Source organism: Myiozetetes cayanensis, unplaced genomic scaffold (assembly GCF_022539395.1).
Source record: "Myiozetetes cayanensis isolate MyiCay16 unplaced genomic scaffold, myiCay2020 scf7, whole genome shotgun sequence".
Taxonomy (NCBI): Eukaryota; Metazoa; Chordata; class Aves; order Passeriformes; family Tyrannidae; genus Myiozetetes; species Myiozetetes cayanensis.
The window spans coordinates 41,530,013-41,551,029 of NW_026087964.1; the positions used below are offsets into that span (position 1 = coordinate 41,530,013).

General features: G+C 39.6%; 1 long non-coding RNA gene across 1 annotated transcript in view; it reads right to left on the reverse strand.

Annotated features, from left to right (window-relative positions):
• The window catches only part of LOC126652126 (uncharacterized), a 55,752-nt gene extending 37,920 nt beyond the window's left edge, over window positions 1-17,832 (reverse strand). Inside the window, exons 1-2 of the long non-coding RNA XR_007631888.1 lie at window positions 17,787-17,832; window positions 7,288-7,365 (exon numbers count right to left, since the gene is read on the reverse strand). This is a non-coding gene — a long non-coding RNA (uncharacterized LOC126652126). The remainder of the gene's footprint in view (window positions 1-7,287; window positions 7,366-17,786) is intronic.
• Between the last annotated feature and the right edge of the window lie 3,185 nt (window positions 17,833-21,017).

Consider the following 21,017-nt stretch of genomic DNA (forward strand, 5'->3'; position numbering starts at 1 on the left):
TTCTTCTCTTTTTTTTTTTGTTTTTTTTTTTGTTGTTTTTTTTTTTCCAGAGAGAAAGAGAGAGAGAGGGAAAGCAAAAGGGAGCAAGGCATGTCCATGTTTCCCATAAAACATTCCTTTTAGAATTAATCTGAAATTTTTGCAATTTATTCACTACTATTTAGAATAGATTTATCAAGGATATAGGCATTCTTAACTCTTGTAAACAAATGACATTTCAGGTACATATCTGTGCTGAACAAAAATACGGATGGTGCCATATTTTAACTCTGGTACTCAGAAAAACATCCTATTAGATTATCACAACTTAACTGAAATCAGAACAAACAAGATATATGATGGGTTGTTGGAACATAATTCAAATGCTTCCATTCAGAAATGCGTCAAACTTCACATAATGAGGCGTGTGCATTTTCTGATGAAACCATACATCTCACAGAGAAAACAACCTACCTCTACTTCCACATATATAAAACATCCATCTTAACAGCTGGAGAATGCTGCCAGGCAGTGATGTGGGCCATAAGGAGCTTAGCAGTTGCATTCCTTTCCTGCCTCTCCCCTGCAAATACTCTTGGACCCAGTTAAGCAAAGGAAAACAGAGGCAGATTGTAAGACAAGACATGGGGCACTAAGTTATTTCTGATGTAGAAGTATGCCTTTAACAAATGGAAAATAGTGTTATCATACTAGATACAACTTTATTTTCCTTTTTAAGTTATGGAAGAATGCAAAGGAGGATAAAAAGAAATCACGAGGATGTGATACTAGCCCTCATCCCCAGTTAAAAGCAGTGGGGAAATTAACCATCCCATTCAAAGGCACTAAGATACTCTGACATGATATTCCCTGAAACCTGTAGTCTACAGATACGTATATTTTAGGTGGGAACACAATCCCAAACTCATCAGGGGCATTGTCTCTTGCGGGGGCAAAATGTAGCCTACCAGACCTCCTACTGAGGCAAAAGCTCCTTGATGACTTATGGTATCTTGCTCCTCTGTGCAGGGCCTGTTTCTACTCCACACCAATTTGCTCCACAGCACCCTCAGGAATGGGCTGAAGCAAGAAGGGCTGCCCTGCCTGGAGTGGCTGATCAGTACAAGCTGTTTCTGCCCTAGTAGCAGCAGCTCCCACGGATCCTGTGAGGATCTTGAGATCCTTGTAGAGGATCTTGTAGAGCCACCACCTGCCAGGGAACAGTGGTAGAATGAAGCTTTTCAGGATAAAAGTGGCCTGGTGTACAGCCTCCCATGCCCCACTTCAAATGCTACTTACAGCCAAGTTCAGCTGGCCCTGAATCTCATCCTCTCTCCAGATGGTGATTAGTGCCCACACACTGGTCTCGAGCCATAAGGCAGCATGATCACAGGAAGGCCTGTAGCGAGATGTTCACAGTTGAAAAGAAGCAGAGCCAATCATTGCAGAAGGAGCAGACAGCTGAGAGAACAGCATGAAGTGTGCTTCATGGTCTGAGCGGTGCTGCCTGTACAATTAAACAGCTTCCAACAAATCTGACCTCTGTTCAACCGACTGCAGAAAGCAGACAAAAAGTATCCTCCCCAGGAATAACTGCTCTGTTCTGCTACAACAATGCAGAAATTGGCTCTATCTTAGGGGTTGTTCCACCACTGAAACCTGTTCACCTTTATAAAGCACAGCAGAAGACTTCACAGTAGTTTTTACTCAAAATCTAACCCAACTGGCAACGTGCTTATTAATAGAATGACCCTCAATGGATAACTATAATGTGTAAAAAGAACTGATCATGGTCAGGACACTGAACTGGCATGAACAAGGCTGAGGAGTAAGTGAAGTATTATCACTGTTGTTAATGTCTGTGGCTGTATCACAAGAAAGGCAAACAGAGATGCAGGTTTAAACATACAGGTTTCTAGGTACTCTGATCACACCCCAGAAGACTAGAAGACAGAATCATAGAATCATAGAATCAATTAGGTTGGAAAAGACCTCCGAGATCATCAAGTCCAACCTTCCCCAAACACTATTTCCACTTCAACATTTCCATTCTTCATGTGGAATATAGTTGACATCATGATATTGTTCATGACTTTCCTTACAAATCCACTTAACTTTAAATTAGGTGCAAGGCCAAAAACTTGAATTCAACCTATAACTAAATAAAAGGGTCATTAGGAAAAAAACCTAAAACAGTACGGGATTTCTTAAAGTTTCCATCATGGAAAAAGTGCACAGCATTTTGGACTTAGCATATCTTCAGCCAAGTGCTAATTTCAAGTACTACAGATGACTTGCACTACCTGCTGTTTGTTCTGGATATAAAAGCAAGTTATCTTTTGTCACTGCCATTTTAGTCCACATTACGTCAAAACTGTTGTTCATGGTGTGGCAAAGAATCATGAGAGAAAAGAGACAGATAATGGTGGCTGTCAAGGCAGACAACAGGTGAAAACTGAGAGAAAAGAACATAGCTATGTTACCCTAAGAAGACATTAAAAAGTCACAAGGTATGAAGGCCCATCCAAAGGAAAAAAAAAAACCAAACCAAAAACCAAAACCAAACAAAGCACGGAAACTTAACATAAGACAGAGCAAAAAGTAAAGTGTGACTAATCAAAAAGGTACGAAGAATGACTCAAAATAAATTCTAGTAAAACAATTTCATATTTAAATTCCTAAATCAGAAGCAATTTTGAGTACTGACAAAGGAAGTAAATGAATACTGCATGCACCTCATGCCTTTGATTATCAGGACAGTTTTAACTACACACAGAAGTTTACACTATCATTTGCCTCTGTTTAAGCAATTGGGACTGGATTCCCCATCTGTGTTTGAAGTTTGTTCAGGTCTGACAATTAACAAGTAACAAATGAAACTTCCTAATATCTATACTTCCTATACTATACTACATACGCCCTTTCCTCAGAAAAGAAGACAGAACTGCTGATAAGCCCTGCCTTCCAACGTCAGGTATACATGAAGTTGTCTGGTGTTCTATTTAAGGCCTCCATCAGCTAACAACCCCATACCACCTGCCATCAATCACTGGAAAGTAGTTTACAGAGCAAGGATGGCTTAGACATTTTTAAAAGTACTAGAATATTTTCCAACCTTTAATGCATTATATGCCACAATTTAATCCAATATTCTTGCTGTGATTTGTATCTAAAAAAGATAAACTTCTCAAATAAAGTTCACTTAGTCTAGGAAACCCCTGACGGGGCTATAAGCTGACTGGTGACCACTGAATACAACACCTCCTTATACAACACATTATGTTCAGTACATTATGCAGTATGATTCAACAGAAGCTTTGCTCACTCCAATATGCAGTATCTGTTTCTGTGGATTCAGATTCCAGCTTGTGCAGACTTCATTTCAAAATACAGTTTGTGCTTTTCTGAATAAACAGGTTTCAATTAGGTCCGTAACTCAGTCTTTATAAATTCAACTATAGCACATAATAGGATTATTTACCACTTTTATAAAGTGACAAGTGTCTGCTACACAATGTTGGGGGAATTATACAGTTTGAATGCCTTCAGTTAAAAGCCAGCCTCCAGCCTCCATATTTTTATAAGATCAAAGCCAGTATTTCTCTGCTTAGCCCTCATTCAGAAAGATGATGTCAAATCTCAGCCAGAGGTTTTTTTTTTGCATTCAGATTTTTAACAGCCACTGATTATCCCCTATCACAGCTAAAACTGCTGGAAGCTGTTTGGGAAAATCCCCATGTAGCTTGCTTTCCCTGTGCCTTCTTCAAAGTACTGTGGAGGATGCCAAGGTAACCCCCAGTCCAGAAGGGAGCTCAGGCCAAGGCTCCCCCATAACCTCTGATTCTTATGGCTGTGATGGAGACCCCCTCAACAATTAACACAGCATGATTTTGTACTCATTTCTGCAAGAATTCTATAAACATACAAATCAAAGATGTGAAGCAGGTAAAGTGTGATCCTGTATTTGCCTCTAAATTACTACCCTTTTTCGCCCCACAGATTCAGAAACACAGTACTCCTGTTGGAGGGAACTAACAAAGGGTGGGGAGGAAGGCAGGTGATGGAAGGAAATACCTTTTTATCTCCATACTCCACACAGAAGAGGCTCATCTTTTTTTCGCTTACGAGTGTAAGGAGAGGTGGTAGAGTTCAATGTCTACAGCAGGTAAATTTTAGCCAGACAAATCTCCTGTTAGGCCAGTGAGACTAGCTTCCCACAGTCACGGGCAAGAGTACTACAGATATCTTATTCACAACATCTTTTCCACACAGCATCATAAATCATGTATTTCACAGACAGAAACACACACACACAAATGCAAAAACACCACAGAAATTTAATGTGCCAAAGGAAGAGAGTAGAAAAGATTAAAAGATCCATGAAATGGCACTGGATTATTTAGAAAATACTTTGAGCAGACCTGAAAAGGTTCATGGTTTATATTACAGAGTACTGCAAAACCCAGACCAATCAGCCAAAAAAACCCAACCCAAACAAAAAAAAATCCACAAAACCAAACAATAAACAGCCGTACCATTCTCAGAGCAAATTTCCTGCTGAGTCTAAATAAGACAATGAATGACTGTCTAAACAAAATCACATCAACCAGGTACTTAACAGGTCAGTGTCACAAGGAGCACCCATATGCTATGATTTCAGTTCCTCTCTAGTTGCACCCATTCTACCTGACTCAGGGACAACAGTAGGCAAACAAGTCTTGAGACAGCCATCAGCTGCAACAGCACTGTGCCTCACTGGCATGAAGAGAAAGAGACAGGAAAAATCCCTTCTGATCCACAGAAAAACAACAGGAAGTCCTGGTGCATAAGAGTAATACCATATAAATCCTCAAAGAAACCAGTTATTCAGATTCCTTTCAAGGAAGACAACCTTGCTGTCCAGGAAGATAACCTCTCTCTTAGATAGGTCCAAGGGAAAACAAAGTCAGATAACCAGGGACCCACCACAAAAATTAATTGTGTCAGAAGCATTATCTTCTGGTTATACACTTATATTTCCATAAGTTGATCAAGACTCATTTAAAACAGTTGCCTTCACTGTACTGGGTGAAAGTGTTGATCTGTTGGAGGGTAGGAAGGCTCTTCAGAGGGATCTGGACAGGCTGGATCTATGGGCTAAGGCCAGTGGTATGAGGTTCAACAAGGCCAAGTGCCAGGTCCTGCACTTGGGGGTCACAACAACTCCATGCAGTGCTGCAAGCTTGGGAAAGAGTGGTTGGAAAATGAGCATCAACAGAAAAGGACCTGGGGGTGCTGGTCAACAGGAAGCTGAACATGAGCCAGCAGTGTGTCCAGGTGGCCAGGAAGGCCAATGGCATCCTGGCCTGGATCAGGAACAGTGTGGCCAGCAGGACCAGGGCAGTGATTCTGCCCCTGTACTCAGCACTAGTTAGGTCGCACCTGGAGTGCTGTGTTCAGTTCTGGGCCCCTCAGTTTAGGAAGGACACTGAGGGGCTGGAGAGTGTGCAAAGAAGGGCAACGAGGCTGGTGACGGGACTCAAGCACAAGTCCTATGAGGAGAGGCTGAGGGAGCTGGGGTTGTTTAGCCTGGAGAAGAGGAGGCTCAGGGTGACCTCTTCACTCTCTACAATTACCTGAAAGGAGGTTGTAGCCAGGTGGGGGTCGGTCTCTTCTCCCAGGCAATCAGCAATAGGACAAGAGGGCATGATCTTAAGCTGTGCCAGAGGAGGTTTAAGTTAGATATTAGGAAGAAATTCTTTACAGAGAGAGTGATCAGACATTGGAATGGGCTGCCCAGAGAGGTGGTGGAGTCACCATCCCTGGAGGTATTTAAGAAGAGACTGGATGTGGCACTGAGTGCCATGGTCTAGTTGACAGGGTCATGCTGGGTCATGGGTTGGAGTCGATGACCTCAGAGGACTTTTCCAACCTGGTTGATTCCATGATTCTGTGAACTGTCTCCAAGTCTTGCTTTTTCAATAGTTTGGAGGATTTTGTCCAGAACAATTATAATAATTTTAATCATGTCCTAGTAAATATTTTATCAAATGTCTTGGAACTTGAAATCTGTCTCAAATCCATTTACAAAGGACAATAATATTTATTGCAGGGAAATAATAAAAGGGACTACTGAAAGTTAGACAAAATTAATTCCTTCCTAGGGCTTTGGTGGCAAAATTAACCTAAGATTAAGAAATATTCTGATGAAACTGTCGTTACAACTCCCTACACACTATATTTTATTCTCTATAAAAAAACCCCAAGTTTCTAAAAATGTTATATACTCGTAGACAGAACAAAAAGTATTGATGTCACCTCAGATAGTCATTTTAGTACAGAATATGGCATATTTATTTTAATGTCTTGAAATACATAAAATAAATGGATTTTTTCTAACCAGACATCAGAGATGCACAATATATGTATCAGCTGTACAAATTAATTAAATGTCAGCTAAGGTCTGGTCCATATGCAGTAAAGTTTATGACATATCAAAATAATGGTAGTCCTGTCTCCATATGCTGCATTAGGCAGAAATGCAAAACATCTGTTGGGCATATTTTAATGTAGAGCATCAAAATTGGTTAAAAACGAACTACAGTAATGCTGCTGTTGAAAAGATGAGCCTTTACTTTCCCTGCCTGCATGATCCCACTGCTTCCCTATCTCTGGCAACAGTATGGTTACTTGGGCATGGCATCATCCAGATTCAAAAACTGACCTGACCTGACTGAAGACCAGCTCTGAAGGAGGAAAAAATAAAATACATCCAACCCCAACCTATAAAAAACCCATTAGCTTTTGATTAAATGGGTTCCCTGACCCTAGGTGCTATTACCAGCACAGGTAGGGGAGCTGAAGGCCATCATCATCTCTCATGGCCCTGTGAACTTAGACCAGCTTAAACAGATGGAAATCACTCTTGTGTGTAAGAAGAAAACCTTTATCGGAGTAAGTCAGACAATTCATAGCACTGTTACAGAACTCAAGTCCTTCACCAATTTATCCAGCACAAGAATATGGAACATATTTGATGAAACTTTTACTAGGACAAAAAAGCTGTATGTATTTAGTAATAATGACCAACTCTACTCTTAGCAGAAAGGACAAACTAGTATTTGATTTGCAAAACAGCTACCGCTTTGCATCAAGAAAAGAGATCTGGGCATCTCACAACTGCATTAAGGACAAGACATAAACATTCAGAGGATTGATCTTTCCACCCTGATCTTCCACCACACAACCCTTTCTCATTTCATCATTAAAAACTGTTCTCATTTTTAAATGGCATGAGTTTTGTATGTCAGATTATAGCCATATACTTACAATGGTTGCTCTGGTTTTGCTGAAAATGTAAGCTAGCTTGCTTGCTCACTTTGAAGGTAATTCTGGGGATGATGGCAGCTGTGGAATCCACAAACAAATTGAAAAAAATTTTAGAATATTATGTCCAAATAAGCTCTTCTTAACAGTCCGTCTTTACATATTACTGGTAAACATTTCTCTAATTTTGATTACTGTTCATCTAACAAGGAGTATTTCTTTTCAACAGTTTATTTAACATGGACAGCATCATCTTCTGAGCTAAACCGGACAGACTAAATGAATGTATCATCCTTGCTCTCCCAGTCCTGGCTTCTTTTAACCAATCATACCCCATACCACATCCAGCTTTTTCCCTTACCTTTGTATTCCATGGACATCTGTGTCATTCATTCTCTAACAGTCTCCTAAGTTTCAATATAAAATATGTCCTAATACACTTGCTGGACTTTTCACTTCCATCAGCCCCATTAACAGCCAAAGGTTCTTCGAGGAAGTAAGGTAGGAAACTCAGGTAAGAAGGTGATTTCAGTGGTGGGAACTCATCATCCGCACAGGATTGTGCTGGTGTGTGGCCAGTTTATTTCATTCATGGTCTGCTTCTCTCTCTTGCTTATTTTTTGGGCCCCTGTCCACTAGATTCTCTCAGAACTGAAGAAAAGCATCTGGCCAACAGGTGAAACTATCAGGTAGTAAGAAGTTCCTTGCACATCCTTGGAAGCAGATGAATTCAGTTTCTCTCAGGATCAAAAAACTAAAGTAATATGTCAGTTTCTACATCTCATAAGATGAGTGTCCTTCATTTACCATCAGACTCCCAGTTACTGCAAGTCAGCTCATGAACACACAGGGAACTCTTTCTTGCCTTATTTAAGTTCCTTTCTTCACTAGTACCAGGGTTGGCATCTTCAGAAAAAAACGCTACATTTGATCACTTAAGTAGTAGAAGCTGCACGTACAGTCTTATTTCCAGATTATTATAGTAAAGTATTATTTAAGAAAACAAAAAAAAGTCCTCAATGGAATAATGTCCATTAACCTAAGCTCTTGTAAAATGTTCTATATGTTTTGCATTTACATATCTCTTTCTTGCTAACAGCACGGTAGCTGAGACAGAATACACACTAGTCAGCATTAAACAATTAGGTATTTTTAAATGTTAATCGTACACGGTAACAATGTAAAATTACAAATGGTCAAAGACCTTGTGTTTTGGCCAAAAGAAAGGAAAATTATAAAGATGTTAATAGGAGTCAGATTTTTGAAGGCCATACTTGTAAAACAATCCCAGTGCAAAGAAAAGGTGCAGAGTTAATATTCTTACCTAATACACCATTCCCTCATCTCCCTGCTCCCTTAGTTCTGTAGAGCTTTTTTTGAACATAACTATTTGTGAAGCTCTTTGTGGCCTCTTTTCTCTCCTCATATTGATTTTTAGAGGAAGCAAAATGTACCTACATTAACTTATGTTGCAACTCCATCTGAGCCAGTGAGATTACACCAGGGATTATTTTGCCTGTGTCTAACCATGTTCCAAATGGAGTTCTCTGGTCTGGTCAGATAAACTTTTGCATGGTTGCTTTGTGTTTGCAGTTTTTAGGTAAAAGAGCATGTATATTTAGGTGTCATGATCCATAGGCTGCTGGACCCATCTAAATGGAAGGTAGAGCTAATTGAGTTGGGGATAGGACACTCAATAAAGTCTTCAACTGCAGAACTCCCTTGGCTACAGAAATCAGAGCTCATTCACCAAAGGAAACACAAGCCCTTCCCTTTGCAAAAGCTTTCCTGCAGTGACATTATAAAATGGGTTGGCAACAACTCCCCTAAGATAAACAATCAGAAATATTTCAGAACCTCAAATAATTAAGCAAATAAGAAGCAAGCAATGATCCAAGTAAGCCAACTGTGAAAACACAAGAGACAGATGGAGAACAGAGCTTTTCAGGTGGAGATCTGTGTGTGGAAGCATTAGGAAGACCTGCAATTCATAAACATGAAGCCAGAATCCAGAAAGGAAGGATAAAGTGTTAAAGAGGTGGATGTAATATGCACAAGATTTAATTTTGCTTGTTTGAAATACAGATTTAACTTGTAAATTATATCGATATGCAAGAAACAGCATTCCTTTAAAAACCACCCAGGTGGATTATGTTAGCATTGCTGGCATATAGCACAGTGGCAAAATGAGCAGTGATTCCCACAACTGCTGTCATACAAAAGAATTCCTAGCCTCAGGGCTGATGTGTTAAGTCCTTTCAATGCTAAGTGACAGTAATGTACACGAGTTGCATACTCATATCCATTAGGGTACAAATACAAATACCAGAAATGAACTAACTGATTTAGAAACACTTTTTGATGGTAGGAAACCAGCACAGATGGATCCAGGAACCAAAGTCTGAAACTGCACATAGAAAGCTGAATGGTGACGTCTAAGAAGGACTCATAATACAAGACGGTTAAAAGATTAAAAAAAAAAAAGGAAATCCACTGCCCAAACACCTAGAAGGCAACTTATGTGTATCACTTTGCCTAGTCCCATATTAATAAAGTTTCTTTTGCATTCTCACTACAAGCTCTGTCATTACATGGCCTTTCAAAATTCATTTCTTTAAAAAGACTTATGCATGAACTGTTCTTGTTAAACTGTTTAACACTCCAATTAAAACCGTATGAGTAAAAGAACATTTTGTAACTCAAGGTGACTGAAATCCCAAATGACTGTGTGATCTTAACTTTTAATTCTTGCCTTTTTCTTTTTCTAGTAGTTCTTCTTTCTTTTCTGCAATCTCTTCTTGTTCTTATCTTAATTTAAAACCCAGTCTGTCAACCTTCTGTATGATATCAATTGTCAGTAAGGTATTACTTGGTACAAATCAGTGTCAGATTAAACCCTTAATGAAAAAACGCCTGTTTTGAGAAGAGCTCTACGTGCATAGAGCCAGGTAAATGATAAGCGTACAGGACTAAGAAGAGACACCTAGGACTATTTTCTTGGAATTTACCTGATTATCAGCTTTAAATAAAGAAATTCTTCCCCAAATTCTATTCAGAACTCTCAATCCCATAATCCAGTGGACTGCATCACTTGCAGAATAGCTTTAATAGAAAGGATAGATGAATATCATGAGATATTCATCTAAGATTCAATCAATAGATTAATAAATTAGGACCTTTCACCATAGAGTGTATGTAAAACAAGTACACTGAGGATGTGTTGGGACCTAAACTACTCTCTCATTCTTTAAAAAGAAAGACATTAATTCAGGTAAACATTTATGATCTATACTCAGTTCCTCAAGTCTTCCAAAGCATCTCACAATAGAAGACACCTATAAAGACTTCAGGGAATTTCATATGTAACAGGTACAACACCAGAATGCCCTTCCTAGAATATTAGTGAGATTAAACAAAACCAAAATAAACCCAGATCCATGCATACACTGCTACAACTACAAAAGCATTTTGATGCTTACAGCAGGAATTAATTGCAATATGCTTTCTCTCATAAATTAAAAATTGGAAGTCAGATTGGGCATTTAACCTATTCCCACAGTTCAGCATGACATGCGACCTATAGCTGAGACTGTTCTGTCTGTTTTACTCCTTATTGTGCAAACTATTTCTTCTCTTTTCTGACTAATACTGCCATCCTATGACCACCCTCTTGCTCTCCATAAATGCCTCCTTTCCCTTGCCTTTAAAACTCCATGCTTCCTTTATGGTCTTTAATCCCTGGTTCCCATGCAGCATCTCTCTGCATCTCCACTTACAGAAAGCACAATTTCTTCTTGTTCATAGGGTTCATACTCCCTCTTCCTCTCCTTTTCACTACCAGACTACACCTCATGATCACTGGTTCTAATTAGGCCATTACTCCTGGTCAGCTGTCATAATTCAGAGACCAGTTAAGCAGCTTAACCTCCTAGAAAACAACCCAGACCTGTGTCAGCAGGTCTTAAAAAATACGGATAATGTCTATGGAGACTTCTCTTTGAATCACTAGGCTTGCCAGGCCCCAAGCTAATCCAGGAAAGACAATGATTCATCTTCGACCTTTGGCGTAGGTGCGGGAGAAGAAATCTCAGCAATTACAGTCCCAATGCTCCATTTGCAAGGCTAAATTTGGAAACAAAATGAAAAGCAGGGAAATGCATGTGGCTTTACAAAAGCTAGATTAACTCTTACTTTAATAGTTTGGAAAATGGCCTTCTTGGACTCCGAAGCCTGGCTCTGCACCAAACAATAGAGTAATGAATACCAGAGGCTTAGAGTAAAAAAGTAAAACTGAGATAGACAAAAGGATTCAAGCTCTGTGTAAGAATATTAACAGGTTTTTAAGTTAGCATGTACATAAACACCAGAGAAAATCTAAAAACAGAATGAGAAATGACTTGCTAACCTTTGCTTTGTCTGGGTCTTATTTTTGTTCCTACTTTTCTGAAAGGTAGTCCAAGGTATTGGTCAAATTTTTTTGTGGAAAGGGAGAGAGAGGTTATTATCATCAACAAGATGCCATTGCCATGCCAGAACAGGTACAGCTAAGTATTCATCATGCTAAAAGATACAGCTCCCTGCATCTAGACAGACCATTACTGAAAACAATGACTTAATCTTAAAATGACAAGAAAACACTTAGAATGCATGGGCTCAATACTGGTAAGTTAAACTATCTTTGCTACCAAAAATAGTGAGCAAAGCAAGTGAAACATGTCTGCATATGAGGTTTGTCCTGCCAGTGGCTCACCTGAGCCATGGTGTTCCTGCACCTGGGGCTATATACCCTGCACACACAATGGAAACAAGTCAGGTGCTGCATCAGTCATACAATGTGACTATAAATATAGTAGAACCTATGAGCTCATATAAACAGTAGGTACCTTAAGGTGAACTATTTAATGTGAGAAAGCTGCGTTCTTGTCATCTCACTGTTTCACTTACTGCTCCTCAGTGAACAGAGAAAGTCAGTTGTCATTTAAGGCTCCTTAAAGGAAGAAGAATAAATGTTGAAATGCTATTGCCTTGTGCCCACTGCCAGGATTAACGGCAAAAGGTAGCAGCCACTGACTCCCTGGTTCAGGAAGAACTGCTGAAGGGTAGGAAAGATAGCAGGAATTTCAATCAAAGGTTAAACAAACTTGTCTCCTATCCCCAAACTCCTTCAAAAGTAAAGACACTACTGCACTTACAATTTTCCTTCTGGGAAGACAATTGGAAAGACAACAAACTGCAAGTGTCAGATGTTATGCACATCATTTTGCATCCTCTGGAAAGCATTCAGAGAAGCTATGATGATGAGTAAGGTATAAAAGCTTATATAGACTTCTTTAAAAATTGCTAAGAAAGTAGTAGTAGCAAAACCTTGCTTGGAGGGATCTTTCTTGTCGTTTATGACTAAAAAATTTTTAATCAGAACAGAAACAAAAAAAATTATAAAACCAAATGAGATTAAAATGAAATTAACATTTCCTTTGAAGGATAGCTGTTTTCTCCAAATCTCCTGGACTTAGCCAGGTCACTCTTTATTATTTCTGAGAGAATCACCTGTATTAATACCTGAGCTCCTAAAAAGATGCATTACTCTCAACTCTTTATAGATCAGTATAGGAATGATGAGACAGTGATTGTAGAAAATTAAGTCCATATAGAGCAATAAACTGGAACTAAGAAAGCTTTCTACGATATGAATGTGCATCTGCATATGTGAGCTTGAGACAGCAACATCAGCCTAAACTAACCTAGCACACCAAAAAAAGCCCTGGTTTTGGCTGAGTTTCTTTGAAAGCATCTTTAGACTTCCCTAGAGAAAAGCTCTGCCTACAAGGGATGACCATGCATGATATGCAACTACTGGAATTCATGGCGTGTAATTAAGTAATTTCATAGGCTATTTAATAAAGATGTAAATGAGAAAAAAAACCAGAGAGAACACCACATTGTTAGCAAAGTCACGCCAGTATGAAAGGTTCCACTCCCGATAAAACACCAAATCTATCAGAAATAAGCAACTTTATTCATGATTCTAAGAAGCGTGCAAGGGAAATGGTTACTTTGCCCTCAAAAGACCTTAAATCATATCCTACTGAAGTTACAGTAAGTTATTAACTGTGAGAGTAAACTTCACTTAAGATTTGAAGCTAACTTTTCAAATCATAAGTAGAACTAGGAGTAACTGTCAATACATATGCCTTAACTCAAAAAAAGCTCCAAAACACCAGGACATTCAATAGAAGTTAGGTTTACAGCTGTTTTGTAGGGATTTGAAGATAAACGGTAATTAAGAGATAGTGGGGTTTCTAGAAGATCCTAGTAGATGAAGCTTTGAAATTTTAACCGTGAGGGAATTAACTGATGAAAGAAAATTAAAAGATTATTAGCAAACAAATAGTTAGTCATCAAGCAAGATTCTCCCTGCAGATTTTCCTTTTAAAACAGGTCAAACAAACAACAACAACAAAGTAGAACTCTGCAACAGTTCCAAAGATGAAAAAATTTGCCTCAGCTGAAATGCTTTATACAAAACGATGTATACACACAATGGACTGTACTGAGAGCTGTCACTGGGCAAACTCGTCATTCAAAGTCTCTCGAACTGTAAAATACCAACAGAAGTACTGTGGCAGGGGACATCTCAGAATCTATACAGGAAAAGTAAAGGTCCCACTAAAGGTTCATTGACACTTGCCCTGCCAGCTTCTCCCACGCAGGAGACAGCAGGGTCAGAATGGAGTGAGGTATTACACAAAGGCCAGGTACACAGTGGCAGCTGCTCCTCAGAAACAACTGGATCCTGCTCAGCCAGGTTCTCATAAAATTAATCTGCACTCAGAGACCCTCACGAATTCATGACTAGACCTGCAGTCAGGGAAACAGTGCAAGGTATTATACTTCATGCATTATACCTCACTCCTGCATGAGGGTTTAGCCTTGAGCTAGTATAACAGTAAACTGATCCTGTTTACCTGTAGACAGGTAGCTGTATCTGGCTACGCCAAAAGGATATATGGATTCCCAAAACTAGGGAACATAACCTAGGAGAATGGTAAAAACTGCTCTTAGACTATAAGAAACAGTAAGTCCAAATGGATTTAATAAATAGCTCTGTGCTAGAAAATGAAATTGGGGTGCTAATGTGAGTCAAATAGAGGTATAATTTTAGTTTCTTTTCTCTTTAGTTATCTCTCCAAGCTTTACAGTTGTGCTATTTTGAGTTCCCTAAATAAACATTTTTATTTGCTTTGACCTACCATCAGAATTGCAAGAGTAGGTTCAGAGTAAAGAGAACAATTTATCATAATCATCTTATTAGTAAGGGAAGCCCACAATCAGGCTTCTGGTCTAAGTAGAATCTGGTGTATCAGAAAGTTCTTGCCAGAAATCCCATGCTAATATAGTACTAAACCTAAACACTACAGAGAAAAAGGTGGTACCCACTAAAGATATCAGAGGAAACTGCCAGAAATTCCTTGGGCAGGGAAGTGCCCAAGATAGCTGAAAATCTGTCTGGACCATTGGGCTCAAAGCTATTGACCAACAGTGCAAAGTTTTCCTGACTGGCAAATAGAAGTGGTGCTCTTCATGAGTCACTTCTGGGGCTGGCATTGCTTAACAGTTGCAGCAACAAGCTGATCAACAGGACAAAAGAACCTACCCTCAAGGAGGTTCTCAGGTGACACCAATTTAGAGGGAGCTGATGGCATGATGGAAGGTCCCAACCCCTCAGAGCGACACAGGTCCTTCTCTGCCATTCAGAAGGCCCCTGCCAGCTGGAGGAGTGACCTGTCAGGAAGCCCAGGAAGCTCAAGGCACTGGCTGGGGCTGGCAGGCCAGGGGCAGCCCTGCAGGGAAGGGGCTGGGTCCCAGCCAGTGAGACAGAGAACACGAGTCAGGAGTGTATCCCTGTAGTGCCTGAGGCCAACCACATCCTGAACAAGAGTGTGGCTGCCAAGAACAAGGAAGGCACTGTTACCCTCTGCTCAGTATCTCCTGAGGCTTCATCTGGAACACCACACATGCAGATGGGGGACCCCCTGGAACAAGAGCAATATTGACAGCCTGGAGAAAAGCCAGAGTGTGGCCACAAGGATGGTGGAGCATCAAAAGGAGCAGGCTAAGACAGACTCTTCTCAGAGGTGCATGGCAGGAGAAGGACAAACATCTGTTATGTCCAAGTACCTAGACACCTCTCTTTATCTCTTGATATTTTCTCTAAGAATCTTCCTTTCCCTTTCCAAGACCCTCCTCCTCCCAAGGCTTCATAAGCCATTTGCATAAGGGACTAATTATAATCAGTGCTGTGCAAGCAGCAAAAACGTGGGTAAGGGAAAACCTGTTTGATCATCAGAATTTCTCACCTTGGAGAGGAGAATTTTAGATGATTACACTTGCAGATGTGTGTGCATACACACAGGGGTTATTTTATTTTGCCTTTAATGTTTACTGTTATCATAAGGGGTGTCCACATTTCCTTCTCTGGCTTGTATATTTAATATCATTATTTATGGAGTGGTTTCATGACCAGAAACTTTCAGAGGTCCCTCCAAGCGCAATATTTTCCCCTGATCCCGTGTGACATGAATCCTGTGGAATAATGAATTCTGTGGATAAATACAAGAGGAAAAACCTCCCCACCCATAACAGGCTGAGAAGCCAGCGACATAATTGCCAGGGACAAGATTTTAAACCTGTTGATAGCAGAGATAAGGTCTCAGGTAGAACAAAGAAAAGGCGGTCCTATCACAGAGTATTGATCTACTCGGACCTTCCAGGAGAAATTTCAGAACAGTAAAGAGGAACAGGCAACTCCTTAGCTTTGGCTTCTTGCTGACAGTCAAAAAAGGATACAAAAGACAGTTCTTCTCAAATCCCAGAAATCCCAAGACCATGTGAAATACTACAACATTTACATTGCCAAGGCCAGGAGATTAACCAAGCCCCTGTTATTTCAACAGTATAGCATTTTACAAGAATATATAGAGTTTCTCCCTGTACAGCATCAGTTGCCAATGGCTGGCTTAGGAAATATCCCTGAATCCTTCTAATCCCATATATCATCCCATTCCCTTTGAGAAAATGAACATGGATACAACTAATCTATTCAAGAAGAACTTAGCAGAATATCAGACTCTGTACAATAATAAACAGCATCTCCCATTACACTGAGGCCCTATCGTACGTCTCATAAATGCCAAGATAATCGCTGACAGAAACAACTTTTCCAGTTAGTAACATCCAAGAAGAAAGCCAGACAAAAAAGGGGCAAGTTTCACAACAAAACCCAGGCATGAACTTTATCGTTTACATGGATCAAGTTGCTGAAAGCTCCAGTTTACCATTTCAAACACATGATCTGGTCCAGTGATTAAGCCAGACTCAATAGCAGATGCTGAAAAAACGCATCAGCCATGACACAAAACCCTAGACCAGCAGCTGCTGTCTGCCTTATTTAACTATGGGGATTGCTACCAAACTCCACATGCTTCTCCCTGGTCACATTTCTCTGTAACCACCAAGACAGAGACATCTTAAACCCGACAAAGCCCAAATATAATGAGCTGTCCTCGACACCATACTATGTCCTAGATTTAATATAAAAGATAAAAGACATGGTGAGGTTGGTCCAAGAGAGCCTGCCAGGAATCAGCATGATTAGCAGAAACATTACAACATAGTGGCCTAATTGAGGGTTGAAGCATTGCTGTTATTTCATTCAGCAAAACTGTTTTCAAGTATAATAGTTGAATAGCTGGGTTAAGTGCATTGCCTATGTTATGAACCTGACAAGAGGAACCAGCTGGAAGCTGAGTTGGAGCTGAAGCTCTTTATCATCACAAGTGAAAAAATCTGGATACCATAGGAGACAAACTGTCACAACAACAGAGGGACTAAGCAGATCAGACAGTAAAATCTTTGCAGGTGTCTTTTGGCTACAGTCCAGGAAGATTTAATCTAATTCAGCATGGAAACTAAAGTAAATCCACAAACATACCTGTGAATCTATGCGGTGGGGACATTAGAAACTAGGGATTATCATTAAAAAAGAGGGGGAAAACAATGTTAGTAAGAAGATACAATCATAAAATATTAAAGCTCCATCATACTGAACTGAGATTCTGCATTTGAGATATACACACACCAGGTGACAGTTCAGCTCCTGGCCTATGACACATGTTGGAAAGGGCTCAGGAAAGGCTCAATACATGAGTAAACCAGTTTCTATCAGGACAGACTGGTTGAACCGATTCCTGGACTCCAGGAAGTTGCAAGATTTTACCATTCTCAAGGCCTAAGCAAGTTAAATAGGAAGTCATCTAAGCTTCAACCACTTTTAAGAGGATTAATATATCTTTATCAACAGAGACTATATGTTGCTCTGTATGTCAGACAATGTTAAAATTTACAGTGAAACCTAGAAGGCTCACCTAGAAATGCTGTCCACCATCCCACAGTCACTCACAACTCACGGCAAGAGAACTAATGACACACAAAACTTAACTTACATTTTGGGGAAAAGACACAGCAGTGAGGTTCCTTGCTTCTTTTGTCAGCTCCCATGCCCAATACAGTTTTCAGAAGGCATTAATATTAAGGATACTTTTAAAAGCAGGGGGCTGAAAGTATTATTCAAGGTGATGAATCAGAAAAGCCATTTATAGTCTACTTAAACACAGTTTCCTAAGAAGAAAATCTGTTTCATTGTTAAGTTCCCTCTGATACAGATACACTCCACCCCTGTGCAGTGACTGGTAAAATGGACTATAAATCATGTTAATATTTTCATTAAGACATTGAACAGAGACCACCTCCTGCTGACATGGCTACTTAGCATGTAAAAATCTACATGGGTTTGCAGAAATGGAGATGAGGACACTCCAAGTGTGTTTGTGTGTTGTGTCATGGCTTCAGGCTCCATATCCATGATCAAAAAGCACCTCAAAAACAACTGTCATAGTAGCCTACTGCTCCTGTGTCTGTTCTCACCTTAAGATGGCATCAAAAGGGCCAATAAAGGCAAAACAGCAGTCCACAAACCACAGCTGGGGTCAGAGCTCCAGAGAACGAAAAGCTGCTCTTCCAAATTTTTCTGGATGCTCTCCATAGTGGTGTCTCAGACTTGGTGCTTGAATATGGAGCAAAACAACCACCAGGGAAAGATGTAGGGAAAAAGAAGGGAAAAAAAGGCTTCCTGCTCACTGAGCTTGAACAAACATTTGGACTTGAAGCAGATCTCTGCAGCTACTCAGTAGATATACATCACACTCAATTTTGACTTCTGCGATATGAATATAAACACCTCAAATACTAACAAACCATAATAAACTTATGTTTAAGTTTAGGACTTCTCTCAGATGGAAAACAAAGTCATACCTGAGAACAAAATACAGCAGAACTAATGAAGATACACTCCTGCTATTTCAAACAAAGCTGCTGTCTTTAATGGATCTTATAACTTTACAGAGAGTTACATTGATTTTTTTTTTTTTTAACAGTGCCTGGAAGGGAAGAAAGATGTTTTATTTATTTTTCTTACGGGAAACTGTGTGTGGTCTGCATTACAGTTACAATTTCAAGTCAGCATTAAAAGACAGACAGCTACATCTCCATATGCAGCCAGTCACTGCTGCGAGAAGCTAAAATCTGAGAAACAGCATCAAAACTGAAGAGATGCTCCAGCGTTCTTAGTGCATGCTGGCAAAGTACACAGTAGTTGCCCAGCTGTGTTCTTTACAGACTGTGTACATAAAGACAAAACCAAAATTATATACAGTGGCCTACCTTAAGATGATCAGCTCACTCCATGAGAAGCACGTTCAGTAGATAGCACAAATTACTTACAGGAATAAATTCAAGTCCTCAGAATTCAGACAAGGAATGTAACAGGCATACCCACAAAAGGACAAAAAGTGATTGTACTTTGAAGCAAGCCCCTAGGCCCCCCAGTGAAGATTTTTATTTTTGTTTAATCCTTTGCAGAACTCCTTGCAACTAGAATATTCTCACAGTCATGCTGAAATATATGAAAAGAGAGACTACTAAAAATCACGCTGAAGAACATATAATCAGAATTAGAAACTTAAGTTTGGAGGTATTTTCCAAGCACTCCTCCTTCATGTCACTGTTCTACAAACATTCTTGTTGCTGTGATGATCAGCATCCATAATTCTGAAGACTCCATAATTCTATCAGCAAAAGAGGCTAAAGCAGGCTTAGACTAGGTAAAGCAACACACTGTTATGTTGCTTGGTGCAGCAAACTCTTCTCTGTCTGATCTTTCACAAGTTATCTGTCTGTAACTGAAACATGACTGGCGTGTGTACATTGGCATAATTTAATTTCAGGTTTCTCTGGTCAAGAAAAACTCTGGCAGACAGGCATTATGTGGAAGGGTGAACTGATAAAAGTGCACTTGTATCAAATGTTTATGAAGCTGATCTCCTTAGTTCAGGTATCTATAGGAAAGGCCAACCTGCTGAAGCACAAAATACCAAGCACTTCCCCTTTAAAACCCATTTCTTGAAATTAGACCATTCCATGACAGGAGAGTATGATCTGCTATTCTTGGAGTTACCAGTCTTACGTATTCCACTGTGCCTCAGTCATTAAAATCATGCAATTTCTTTTCTTTCATAGAGTTCATGCCATCCACTTGTTCACCTCATTTCAATGCCATAAGCAGAAGCCATAAGTATACTAAACTACTCAGAACTGTTTGTAAATTGAATATAAACCTATTTACCAACTATCTCAGTACATTTGCCAGACATCTTGAAATATTATAGGAGAATAACCTGCTAACACACTGCAGACTGAGTGCACGGGAAAAAAAGACAAAGAAAAATCCACAAGTGACATCTATCATCTAGGTATGCTTTCTCTCTGTGTAAAGCTAACAGAATCATAAGCTACTATTGACACTGAGCCAGCTGAAAATGTGAAATGCAGCACGGGACATAATGCAGATAAATGTCCCATTTTTGTTCTTTAAAGAGCTCCATAGGCTCTTTCTCCTAAATCTTTTCATTAATTACACTGTCTAGTAGAATACAGCATTTTTGCAGAGGCTAAATCTTCTTGTATATTGAGCCTGCTTTCCCCTTCCCCAGCCCCATGAGCTTTAAGAGAGAGTGGTTATTGTGTGGCAGAATAAGGAATCTACATCCAGACACTTGCTCTGGGTGATAAAAAAACACAAACAACTATGGGCTACAAGTTGTACCTACACACACACACAGGAATTAGTTCAAAGTTCTCAAAACTCAAATACGAATTTTTATATAGCAGTACACTGATTACAGTTACTGTTACCATCTCCTTCTACAACTGGATTTGCTGCTGTTTTAAGATCTAGATGTACCATTACATCCACTCACACAATGAAATCATCATCACTCTGTCTTCCTTTAGCTACATTACAGGAAGGTAGAGTATTTGCTAGGCTTCATTTGTATAATTATTGAGGATTTTGGGAAGGTAGTTTAGATAGTTTCTAAGAGAACAAAAATACCATTGGGAGGAAATATTCCTCCCCCATCAAACTCATTTTTAAATGAAGACAAGTGCAGTACCACGTACATATGCACATTCATATGCAGAGGCTTGCTCTGTGATGTTCTCTGTTGTAGAAAAAAATGATGACAACTTTTACAAGCTGAGTTGGCTACTTGTGATTTGATAGTATAATACTCCCAGTCATAAACAGATTTTGCTGAGGTGAATGTCGCTGTTGCAGT